Genomic DNA, 12914 nt, shown 5'->3' with positions numbered 1-12914 from the left:
TCTAAATTAAATTTGGAAATCCTCTCTGATGGAGTGATATTTAAACTGCTGTCTAAAGGACGAGCATGGGCTTCCTGCAACTGCTCCCAGAATACACTTATGTCACATCTCCATGCCTTCTCGTTCTTGCCCTCTGCCTGGAATGTCCTTTCCCTTTAACCCTGTCAGCTGAAATCTTAATGATCCTTTTAAGGTCCTGGTATTATCTATCAATTCACTCAGTCTCCCAGTTAGGATTAACTGCTGCCTTTTCCAAGTTATTAAATTTTTGTTAATAGCTGACCACTGATGTACACTACAGTACACTTATTTCCCTCAATGAACTGAAAGCTCTTGGAAAGCAGGGACTATGTATTTTTCATGAATTTTTGTCTACAATGCATTCTTACTGGGGCACAGTTTATGCCTAATGGATGTCCTGTTCCTTGCTCCTCTTTCTCTTCTCTCTTTTTCTGCCACACCCACAGCACAGAGAAATTTCCAGGCCAGAGATCAAACCTGAGCCATAGCAGTGACAACACTGAGTCCTAACCACTGGGCCACCAAGGAACTGCCCTGTTTTATTTGTAATAAAGGCTTAGTGGCTATCTAATGAGTATGTTTTCCTTCTTTCTGTTTCTAACCAAAGCAAATATTATACACATAATAAAGTGACCAGGGATAAAACTGACAAGCAGAGAATATAGGAAGTATACTGAAGTTAGACTTTTCCAGTTTTTCTACCCATTTCCAGCAGTTGCAACAAAAAAGGAATAGTCCCTAAGCCATGATGGAGTAACAGGCCAGAATTACCTTCTGGCTTTATTTTTATCTTTTTTTAGGGCCACACCTGCAGCATATGGAAGTTCTCATGCGAGAGGCTGAATTGGAGCTGTAGCTGCCGGCCTACACCACAGCCACGGCAATGCTAGATCCCAGCCACATCTGCAACCTACGCAACAGCTTACAGCAACCAGATCCTTAACCCACTGAGCAAGGCCAGGGATTGAATTCGCATCCTCATGGACACTAAGTCGGGTTCTTAACCAGCTTAGCCACATGGGAACTCCATCTTCCTACTTTAAACAGCTAGAAAACCAGACAAATATATGAAACAAGGATTTTCAGACAATGGGGAACAGGCAGCTCAGGGCTGTGATGTCTGAAGAGAAGAGAATTGGAGGTATGCTCTATAACTACCCACCTTCTGCCCAGAGGCAGTTTTCAGATCATTGAGCAGGGAGAGACTGGAACAAAAATTCAAATAGTGCCCAGCAATATCCTTAAATTAAGGAGACAGAAACAGGAACTATGGAGGTCAAGGTGGCTAGAATTTGTGGGGCAGGGTACTAGAATGGTAGGGACTGCACAAGACAAAGCAAGCTAAAGAGATCTGCAGAGTTCACTCAAAACTTTGAATACTGATATGCACATGTGAGAAGAAAGTCCCCAAAGCCAGTAAAGAACCATCAAAAGCAGTAAACAAAACAATTTCTGGAGTTTCCACGAGACTGGGTTTAGTTCATGTTCCTACCAGCCAAAGTTAAAAGAGCTCTTAATACATGGGACATCAGGAAAAGTTTTCAAAAAAATAATGCATTAGCAGTAAAACTAACAGTTGCTTTGGATCTGCTCTAACAAAGCTTAAAGCAAGTCTCAAAAGTATCAAAATTATCCTAAATAATTACTTGTCAGAACAAAATATAACACTGTTTTTAGAAATACAAAACCCAGCACCCAACAATGTAAAATTCACAATTTCTGACAACCAATCAAAAATTATCAGGCATGAAAAGGAGGAGGAAAATATGACCCAAAAGCAGAAGAAAAGTTAATCAATTGAAAGAGATGAACCTAGAGATGAACAGGTGATGCAATTAGAAAAGACGTTAAAATAACTAGTATAAATATGTACATAAGCTTGAAAATCTAAAGGAAAAATGTGAACATGAGGAAGAAAAAGATATAAAAATACCAAAATAAAATCTCCAGAGATAAAAATATAATATCTGAAAGATACACTGGATATGGTTAACAAGAGATTGGGTGGTGCAAAAAAATACACAGGTGAACTTGGAGATACAGAAGAGAAACTCCCCAAACAAAACAGGGACAGGAGGTGGGGTTGGCGGGGGAGAGGGAAGGTAAAAACAAAAGAGAAGACCCTCCGTGACCTGTGGGACAATATTAAGCAGTCTAACATGTAAGTAACTGGACTTGCAGCAAGGGGAGAGAGACAGAAAAAAATTTTTAGGAAAGAAGGGGGCTCCACTTTGGGGGACAGTATCTGAGCGTCATGCTCACCAACACCACTTTGGCAAATACTGCACCAAAGTAATTAACTGTCTATGTTTTATTAAGATCAAAGAAAGATGGTTTGCTATGGACCATTCATATCCCCAGTTTTTATTCCTTAACTATGATTAAAACTTTGATATCTGATGTAAAGAAGTCTTTTTCTTGTATTTATCAGTTGCGGGAGGCATTAAAAAAAGAAAATAGTTGTTTCCTCTAAACTAGGGGTCATTCAATACATTTTTATTGAAAGCCTACTGTATGTAAAATACTATTCTAAATGTCAGAGATTCAACAGAGAACAAGACATTCAAAGCCCTTGCTCTCACTGAGCTTATATCTTAATAAGAAGAGGGTTCCACCATTTGTTTTTTTTTTTTAAATAGCATCTTATTTTTGAAACTCAATCTACTGAAATGAGACATCAACTATACACAAGTCAAAGGGAAATTACAAATGCAACTCAAGTACATGTAATAGTCTTTTTTAGTATATCTAAACTTTCCTATGAATTAAGTGTTTTGTTACTCAAAGTACATGAAACACTCTACTTACACACAACTAATGAATGTTTCATATAAGCATATAACCAGTGGTTAATTCAGAAATATTATTCCTCCCCCAATAAAGCCAGGTCTCTATCCTATCTACACCATATGCTTTGCAGGGTAGGTGAGAATAACTATTCCTATTACTGGCTTTCTCGGAGAGTGAATTTCAAATCACTCTAAGCAATTTACAAACCAACTTTTGAAAATTAACTCATAAAGTGGAAATTGACAACATACTTAAATGGCAATTTAAGCTTTTCTTCTTAAAATAATACTTTACAATCTAACTGAAGCTTTAAACATATGAAATGATCAAGTTCAAGAGAATCAAGAGAAATGCAAATTGAAGAATCAAGAAGATAACATTTTACTCTAATTAGCTTAGCAAAAATTAAAATCATCAACAATATCTATTGTTGATAGGAATGCTAGGAAAAGGTTATCCTAGTACCTTGCCAGTAGTAACTGGTAACAGAGGTTTTGAAAGTAGTTAAGTAGCCAATATCAAAACCGAAAATATATTCTATGGCCCAGCAAACATACTCTAGGGAACTTATCATAAGGAAATAAAAGGATACAAAAACTAGAAGAAAGTAAACGTCCATCAGTAAGGGAATGTTTAAATAAATTATGGAATATTACTGTTACAGGTTATTTTCTGTTGTATTCCCTAAAATTTCATATGTTGAAGTCCTAATTTCTAGTACTTCAGAATGTGACTGAATTTGGAGTCAGTCTTGAAAGAGGTAATTATGCTAAAACTAGGGTAGGCCCTAATCCAATATAATTGGGGTTCTTTTTTTTTATTTTTTTTCTCACTTTTTTTTTTTTTTTTTTTGTCTTTTTGCTATTTCTTGGGCCGCTCCCACGGCATATGGAGGTTCCCAGGCTAGGGGTCTAATCGGAGCTGTAGCCACCGGCCTACGCCAGAGCCACAGCAATGCGGGATCCGAGCCGCGTCTGCAACCTACACCACAGCTCACAGCAACGCCGGATCCTTAACCCACTGAGCAAGGGCAGGGACCGAACCCGCAACCTCATGGTTCCTAGTCGGATTCGTTAACCACTGCGCCACGACGGGAACTCCGGGGTTCTTTTTTTTTAGAGCCATACCTGTGGCACGTGCAAATTCCCAGACTAGGGCTCAAATCGGAGCTGCCAGCCTACATCACAGCCACAGCAAAGTCAGATTCAAGCCACATCTGCAACCTACACTGTAGTCTGAGGCAACACTGGATCGTTAACCCACTGAGCAAGGCCTGGGATGAAACCTACATCCCCATGGATACCAGTCGAGTTCTTAACCCACCAAGTCACAATGGGAACTCCTGACTGGTGTTCTTATATGAGGAGGAAGTTTGGATACAGACATACACAGAGAAAATAACCATTGATAAACCAAGGAGAGGCTTCAGAAGAAATACCACCCAGCCAACACCAGGATCTTAGACTTCCAGCCTCCAGAGCTGTAATAAAATAAATTTCTTTTTTTTTAAGCCACCTACTATATGGTACTTCACTATGGCAGCCTTGGTCAACTAATACAACTATACAGTCATTAAAAAGAATAAATAAGAGTTTTGCCATTTAACAGATTTCTATAAGGTAAAGAACTTATTTTTGAGTAAGACGTAAGATTTTAAAGTACAGGAAATGAGCAAAACACCATATATACACACACACATACACACTTGTATGTAGATATAATGTACTATAAATTCACATTTGTATGAGAACATGACAACATGGGGATAAATATGGAATAATATAACCTAAATTACTAACATAGGTTAGAAGGACCTGGCAGGGCAGAGATGTGGATAGAAGAGGGAAAAAAAGGAATGAACAAACTACCCTCTCCCTCTCAAAAAAAAAAAAAAAAAAAAAACCTACTAAAAATAATTGTCATAGTTACACACTTTTGTTACATTTTATGTATATATGAAATAAAATTTAGATTTAATTACATTTTTTCATTTTTCATTTAAATAAAATGAAAAATAGCTTTTCCGCTATGTGTACATTAGCCACGGGAAAGACAATATTCAAAGTTCTTTCCCACAGAAAATAACTACACACATCAAATTCCAAATACATGTCAAGTGCCAAGTTCATATCATCTTTCATTTATTTTGCTTTAAAAATAATGAGTATGACCTTCCCAAACAACTTTTTTATTACTTTCTGTGATAAAAGAGTTCCCAACAACAAAACAACTGACTCAAGAAAAGAATCTCTGGTTTTTTAGTTCTTCTTCAACCATTTTCTTAATCTTCATACTCAAGAGGCTTCCAAATATGACAGAAATTCCTTATCAGTGATGTCCTGACACAGGTAAGAACTCTTTATAAAATTCCCATCTTTTCAACCAAGTGCTCCCATTCATTCTATCCTGGTTTAAGTTTTGAGGCCAATCTAAAAGGCACCTATAAAGCAGGAATCACAATTTATAATACCAACAGATGGCAGCTTATTGACACAAACACCTTTCGAATAAGATTCACCAAGACTGCCCATAACCTCTATTTTTTCTTTCTTTTTAGGGCCACACCTGAGGCATATGGAAGTTCCCAGGCTAGAGGTCAAATCGGAGCTGCAGCTGCTGGCCTGTGCCACAGCCACAGCAATGCGGATTCAAGCCACATCTGTGACCTGCACCACAGCTTGTGGCAATGCCAGATCCTTAATCTACTGAGTGAGGCAAAGGATCAAACTAGCATCCTCATGGATTCTAATAAGGTTCTTAACCCATTGAGCCACAATAGGAACTCCGCCCTCTGCCCACTTTTCAATCAGATTGGTTGAGTTTTTTGTTATTGAATTATATGAGTTCTTTACATATATGTCAGAGTCCTTATCATGCATATGATTTGCAAATATCTTCTCCCATCCAATAGGTTATCTTTTGCTAACCTTTCCTGTGTAGAATCTTTTCAGTTTAATGTATATGATTTGCAAATATCTTCTCTCATTCAATAGGTTATCTTTTGTTAACCTTTCCTGTGTAGAACCTTTTCAGTTTAATGTAGTTCCTTTTTTAAAATATTTGCTTTTGTTGCCATCATCTGTGGAATCAGATCCAAAAAAAAATCTCCAGTGTCAAGTAGCTTACTGCCTATGTTTTCTTCTAAGAGTTTTATGGTTTCTGGCCTTACATTCAAGTTTTTAATCCATTTTGAGTTAAATTTTGTATATGGTGCAAGTCAGTGGTCCAGCTGGATCCTTAATCCACTGCCCTGGGCTGGGGACTGAACCTGCACCACCACAGACGAGGCTGGATTTAACCTTCTGAGCCACAGAGGGAACTCCTAGGGCTCTCTACCTGTTCCACTGATTTATGAGTCCACTTTAATGTTAATACCACGCTGTTTTGGTTATAATAGCTTTGTAATATATTTTGAAACCAGGAAGTTGTGACGTCTCCAGCTGTGTTCATTCTGAAGATTGCTATAACTATTTGGGATATTTTATGGTTCCTTCCATTAAAATTTCAGGATTATCTGCTCTACTTCTATGAAAAAAGTCATTGGAATGATGGGGATTAAAATGAATCTACACTGGAGTTCCTGTCGTGGCACAGTGGTTAACAAATCCAACTGGGAACCATGAGGTTGCAGGTTCAATCCCTGGCCTTGCTCAGTGGGTTAAGGATCTGGTGTTGCCGTGAGCTGTGGTGTTGGAAAAAGGCAAAAAGACAAAAAACAAAACAAAACAAAACAAAAAAATGAATCTATAGATTGCTTTGGGTAACATGGACATTTTAATAAACGTTAAAATTGTTCCAATCCATAAGCACAAGATATCTTTCCATTTATAAGTGTCTTCTTCAATTTCTTGAATCAATGTCTTTTTTTTTTTTTTTTTGGTCTTTTTTAGGGCCACACCCACGACATATGGAGGTTCCCAGGCTAGGAGTCCATTCAGAGCTGTAGCTGCTGGCCTACACCACAGCCACAGCAACTCGGGATCTGAGCCGCGTCTGCGACCTACACCACAGCTCACAGCAATGCCAGATCCTTAACCCACCGAGCAAGGGCAGGGATCGAACCCGCATCCTCATGGATGCTAGTCGGATTTGTTAACCACTGAGCCACGATAGGAACTACAAATCAATGTCTTATAATTTCAGTGTACAGGTCCTTTTACCTCCTTGGTTAAATTTATTACTAGGTATTTTATTTTTTTGATGCAAGTGTAAATGGGATTGCTCTCTTAATTTCTCTGATAGTTCACTGTTAGTGTACAAAATGCAAGAGATTTTTGTATATTAATTTTGTACCTTGCAACTTTACTGAATTTGTTTATTCTAACAGTTTTTTGGTGGAGTCTTCAAGGTTTTCTATATAATCATGTCCTCTACAAATGGTGACAGTTTTACCTCTTCCTTTGGAATTTATTTATTTATTTATTTATCTGGTCTTTTTGTCTTTTCTAGGGCCACACCTGCAGCATGTGGAGGTTCCCAGGCTAGGGGTCTAATCAGAGCTGTAGTCGCCAGCCTACATCAGAGCCACAGCAACACAGGATCCGAGCTGCATCTGAGACCTACACCACAGCTCAAGGCAATGCCGGATCCTTAACCCACTGAGCAAGGCCAGGGATCAAACCCGCAACCTCATGGTTCCTAGTCAGATTCATTAACCACTGAGCCACAATGGGAAGAACTCCTTTCTTTGGAATTTAGTTGCCTTTTATTTTCTTTTTTCTTGCTCTGAACTTCTTATATTGCTCATTGCTCTAGACTTCCAATATTATGTTGAATAAAAATGGTAAAAGTGAACACCACTGTCTTGTTCCTGATCTTAAAGAAAACACTTTTAGCTTTACCCTGTTGAGTATCATGTTAGTTGTGGGTTGTCATATATGGTCTTTATTATATTGAGGTATTCTCCCTCTATACCCACTTTGTTGAGAGGTTACTTTTGTGTTTTGTTTTTGGTTTTTTTTGCCCTTTTTTGGCCACACCCACAGCACATGCAAGTTCCTGGGCCAGGGACTAAAACTGCACCACAGCAGCAACCCAAGCTGCTGCAGTGACAATGCTGGATCCTTAACCCATTACACCACAAGAGAACTCCTGCTGAGAGTTTGTTTTTTTTTTTAAATCATAAATGCATGTTGAATTTTGTCAAATATTTTTTCTCCATCTGTTGAGATGATATGATGATCTGAATGATCTGAATTTCATTACGCCTGAGATACCTTTGAGACATGAAATTAACAATCAGTTTAATATATGGGTAAACAAGTCTGGAATTTTATTTTTAATAAGTTTATCATATTGTGCTTCTATCTTATCAAAATAGCAAGTAGTAGTTAGATATTAAGTCACTGTTAAAATTAAAATGTCACAAGAAAGCAAATAAAAATTTATTTTCCTTCCTAGATATACCATACCATCCAGCAGAAATTAGAGACATTTTAAGGCTTTGAAAACTGTAGCCCACTAAATGGTTCCCTTACCCCACTAATTCCATGATGGGAGGTAGTAAGGCTATAGGAGGTATGAGTGTAAAACAAAAATGTCAGAAGTGGCTTTTTTCCCCCAGTGGCTTTTTTCCCCCTACATATGTCTACTATTCTAGAACATGGCTGGATGTCCCTAGCAAAAAAAGAATTCAAATGTGACAAATTTGAGTGACTCCTGGGCTCAAACGTGATGAATACATTTTCATGGGGAAGCTCTGAAAGAATCATGAAAAGCATCCTATGCACAAATGATTGGGTATAGAGATCATCTCAATGCAAGAGAAGAAAACTGTATCACAGAATGATAGATTTGCTTCAAATTTTCTGATAACTAGCATTAATCAGTATTTATTATCATATTTATACCTTATAAAAATGTTTCCTTATATAGAATTAGTATATCTTGGTTTCATAAATATTAAGCAACGAGAAGAACAGTAGAACTAAGTACTTAATCTCCAAAATACACAAACAACTCATATAACTCAACAGCAAAAAAACAAACAACCCAATTGAAAAATGGGCAGAAGACCTCAACAGACATTTCTCCAAAGACAACATATGGATGGCCAAGAGGCACATGAAAAAATGCTCAACATCACTAATTATGAGAGAAATGCAAATCAAAACTACAATGAGGTACCAGCTCACTCCAATCGGAATGGCCATCATTAATAAGTCCACAAATAACAAATGCTGGAGGGGGTGTGGAGAAAAGGGAACCTTCCTTCAATGTTGGTAGGAATGTAAATTGGTACAACCGCTATGGAAAACAATATGAAAGTACCTCAGAAAACTAAATATAGAACTACCATATGACCCAGAAATCTTACTCTTGGGCAATATCCAAACAAAACTTTCATTCAAAAAGATGCATGCACCACTATGGTCACTGTAGCACTATTCACAATAGCCAAGACATGGAAACAACCTAAATGTCCACTGACAGATGAACAGATTAAGATGATATGGTACGTATACACAATGGAATACTACTCAGCCATACAAAAGAATGAAATAATGCCACTGGCAGCAACATGGATGGAACTAGAGATTCTCATACAAAGTGAATTAAGTCAGAAAGATAAAAACAAATACCATATGATAGCACTTATCTGTGGAATCTAAAATATGGTACAAACGAATCTATCTACAGAACAGAAACGAACTCATGGACATAGAGAACAGACCTGTGGTTGCCAAAGGGGAGGGGAAAAGAGTGGGACGGAAAGGGAGTTTGGGGTTGGTAGATGCAAACTATTACATTTTGAGTGGATAAGCAATAGGGTCCTACTGTACAGCACAGGGAACTACATCCAAGCTTTGTATCAGAACATGATAGAAGATAATATGATAAAAATGTGTATATATATATAAAACTTGATCATTTTGCAGCAGAAATAGAACATTGTAAATCAACTATAATACAATTTTTTTAAAAGAGCAGTAAAGTTGTCAAGTGGTAAAGTATGCAAAATAAAGTACTAAGTCTTATGACTCAGTAACTTTACATTTTTCAGTTCATGAAACAAATCCATGGGATCTTTATACTAACTTAAATAAGACCTGCTATTTTATTGGAGACTGCCAAGGGGGGAAATAATAGGAGCTGCAGCCAGAAGACCTCATCTCAAGAGGCCTGATTTTACCTGTATGTATGTATATATGTATGTTTGGTCTTAGATAAGTCAAGTTTCTCACCTGAAAAAGGCAATATCATTACCCATCTCCAGAGGACACTTGATGATCAAATGAAATCATAGAACTGAAAATACTTTAAATGGTAAAATGCTAAATAATTATGAATAGTTATTAGTTACATTACCACATGCAGCAAGGTACAAATTATAGCGGCTGACCATAAAAAATAGATGAAGATTATGTGTACTTAACCTCATTAATCTGATAAATTTCTCTTTAAAGATATACCAACAAAATTCAGTTTATCTCACTTTGCATTATATAATCCCATATATCAGTGGTTCTAACCTAATGCGTAACGATTACCTGAAAAGATTCTTGCTTTTTTTTTTTTTAATTTAGCCTTCTAAGCCTCATCCCTAGAGATTTTGATTCTGATTCAGTAAGCCTTGGGTGGAGCCATGGAACATGGTATTTAGTTTGTACATTTTGGTAAAATAGACATCAAATTTACCATTTAACCATTTTTAAGTATACAATTTAATGGCATTAAGCACTTTCACTGTTGTGCAATCATTATTGCTATCCATCTCCACAACTTTTTCATCAGGCCAGACTGAAATTCTGTACCCATTAAACAATAACTCCCCATTCCTTCCTCTCCCAGCCCCTGGTAACCACTTTTTGCTTCTATGAATTTGACTACTCTAAGTACCTCATATGAGTGGAGTTATAAATTTATCCTTATGTGCCTGTGTTTTTTGCTTAGCAAAAAGTTTCCAAGGTTCATCCATGTTGAAGCATGTATCAGATTTCATTCCTTTTTTTAAACTAATTAACTCCTAATAATCAATAAGACTATTTTTGGAATTCCCGTCCTGGCTCAGCAGTGACAAACCTGACTAGCATCCATGAGGGTGTGGATTTGATCCCTGGCCTTGCTCAGTGGGTTAAGGATCCGCTCAGTGGGTTAAGGATCCGCATAGGCCAATAGCTACAGCTCTGATTCGACCCCTAGCCTGGGAATTTCCATATGCCACTGGTGAGGCCCTAAAAAGACAAACAAACAAACCACAGACTATTTCTTAGACCAGTTTTAGGTTCAGAGGAAAACAGAAAGTAAAGATTTCCCGTATACCCTCTGCCCTCATACATATAGCTTCCTCCCTTATCAACATCCCCCTGTCAGAGGGGTACATTTGTTTCGACTATATTGACACATCATTACCACCTAAAATCCTCATATTACATTAGAGTTCACTCTTGGTTCTGTACACTCAAGAGTTTTGACAAAATGTGTAATGCCATGTATATATCATTATAAACAATACCACACTGAGTAGTTTTACTGCCCTAAAAACCCTCCATGCTTGGTTGATCCCTTCCTTCCTTCCTCCCAACCCCTGACCTTTTTGCTGTCTCCATAGTTTTGCCTTTTCCACAATGTCATATAGTTGGAGTCATATGTAACATTTTCAGATGGGCTTCTTTCTAACAGGCATTTAAGGTTCCTCCATGTCTTTTCATAGCTTGATATACCATTTCTTTTTAGTGCTAAATAATATTTAATTATTTGGATGTACCAGTTATTATTATTTGGATGTATCTCTCTACTCAACTACTGAAGGAAGTCTTGGCTGCTTCCAAGTTTTCCCAAGTATAAATAAAATTGCTATAAAATCCATGTGCAGGTTTTGTGTGGACACAAGTTTTCAATTCCTTTGGGTAAACACCAAGGATTGAAACTGCAAGATATATGGTAAGAGTAAATTCAATTTTGTAAGAAATCACCTAGCTATCTTCCAAAATGGCTATACCATTTTTCATTCCCACTAGCAATAAATGAGAGTTCCTGCTGCTTGACATCCTTGCCAGTATTTGCTGTTGTCAGTGCCAGATTTTGAGCATTCTAATACGTATGTATAGTTCTCATTATTGTTTTATTTTTGCATTTCCCTGATGACATTATGTGGAGCATCTTTTTTTTAATATGCTTATATGCCATCCATGTATCATCTTTGTTATGGTGTCTGTTAAGGTCTTTGGCCCATTTTTAAACTGTATTACTGTTGAGTTTTAAGAGTTCTTTGTATGTTTTAGATAACATTCCATTATATTTTTACCAATCTATGGCTTGTCTCTATATTGACAGTGTATTTTACAGGGCAGACTCTTTTTTTTTTTTCTGGCTGCACCCATAGCATGAAGTTCTCAGGCCAGGGATCAAACCCATGCCACAGTTGTGGCCATCGCCAAATCCTTAATCCACTGCCACAAGAGAACTTCTCAGACATTTTTAATTTTGATGAAATACCAGCTTATCAGTTATTTCTTTCATTGATTATACTTTGGTGCTGTATCTAAAAGGCTTCGCCAAGATAATCTAGATTTTATCTGTCCTCTAGAGGTTTTATAGGTTTGCATTTTACATTTAGGTCTGTGATTCTTTTTTTTTTTTTTTCTTTTTTTTTAATGGATTGAATCCTAGTCACAGCTGCAACCCATGCCGCAGTTGTGGTAACACCAGATCCTTTAATCCACTGCACCAGACCAGGGATCCAACCGGCACCTCCACTGTGATCCAAGCCACTGCAGTCAAATTCTTAACCCACTGGACCATAGTGGGAACTCCTGTCATTCATTTTGAGTTAATTTTTTGAAGGGTAAAGCCTGTGTCTAGACTCATTTTTCTTTGAGGGGATGTCCAGGTGTTCTAGCATCATTTGTTGAAGAAGTTATCTTTGCTCCATTATACTGTCTTTGTTCCTTTATCAAAGATCAGGTGACTATATTTATGTGGGTCTACTTCTGGGCTCTCTATTCTGTTCCATTGATGTATCTGTCTATTCTTTCACAAACACCACACTGTCTTGATTTCTATAGCTTCACAGTAAGCCTTAAAGTTGGGTAGTGTGACTACTCCAACTTTGTTCTTTTCCTTCAGTATTGTGTTAGCCTTTTAGGATCTTCTGCCTTTCC

At 37.4% G+C, this 12914-nt stretch overlaps 1 protein-coding gene and 1 long non-coding RNA gene across 3 annotated transcripts in view; both read right to left on the bottom strand.

Moving 5' to 3' along the window:
* SOS1 (SOS Ras/Rac guanine nucleotide exchange factor 1) overlaps positions 1 to 12914 on the bottom strand; it is a 153619-nt gene that overhangs the window by 100472 nt on the left and 40233 nt on the right. The gene's annotated exons all lie outside the window — the stretch shown is intronic.
* On the bottom strand, positions 5611 to 9116 carry LOC146404866 (uncharacterized). The gene is made up of 2 exons (XR_014842174.1): positions 6932 to 9116; positions 5611 to 6421 (listed from the first exon to the last, which is right to left on the bottom strand). It is a non-coding gene; the product is annotated as an uncharacterized LOC146404866 (long non-coding RNA).

The sequence above is a fragment of the Sus scrofa genome, chromosome 3, assembly GCF_054392235.1.
Source record: "Sus scrofa isolate SSC_HxYL_T2T_F1_AM1 chromosome 3, Sscrofa_HxYL_maternal_Yorkshire_Landrace_v2.0, whole genome shotgun sequence".
NCBI classification, from domain to species: domain Eukaryota; kingdom Metazoa; phylum Chordata; class Mammalia; order Artiodactyla; family Suidae; genus Sus; species Sus scrofa.
This window is presented reverse-complemented; position numbering and strand designations above follow the sequence as displayed.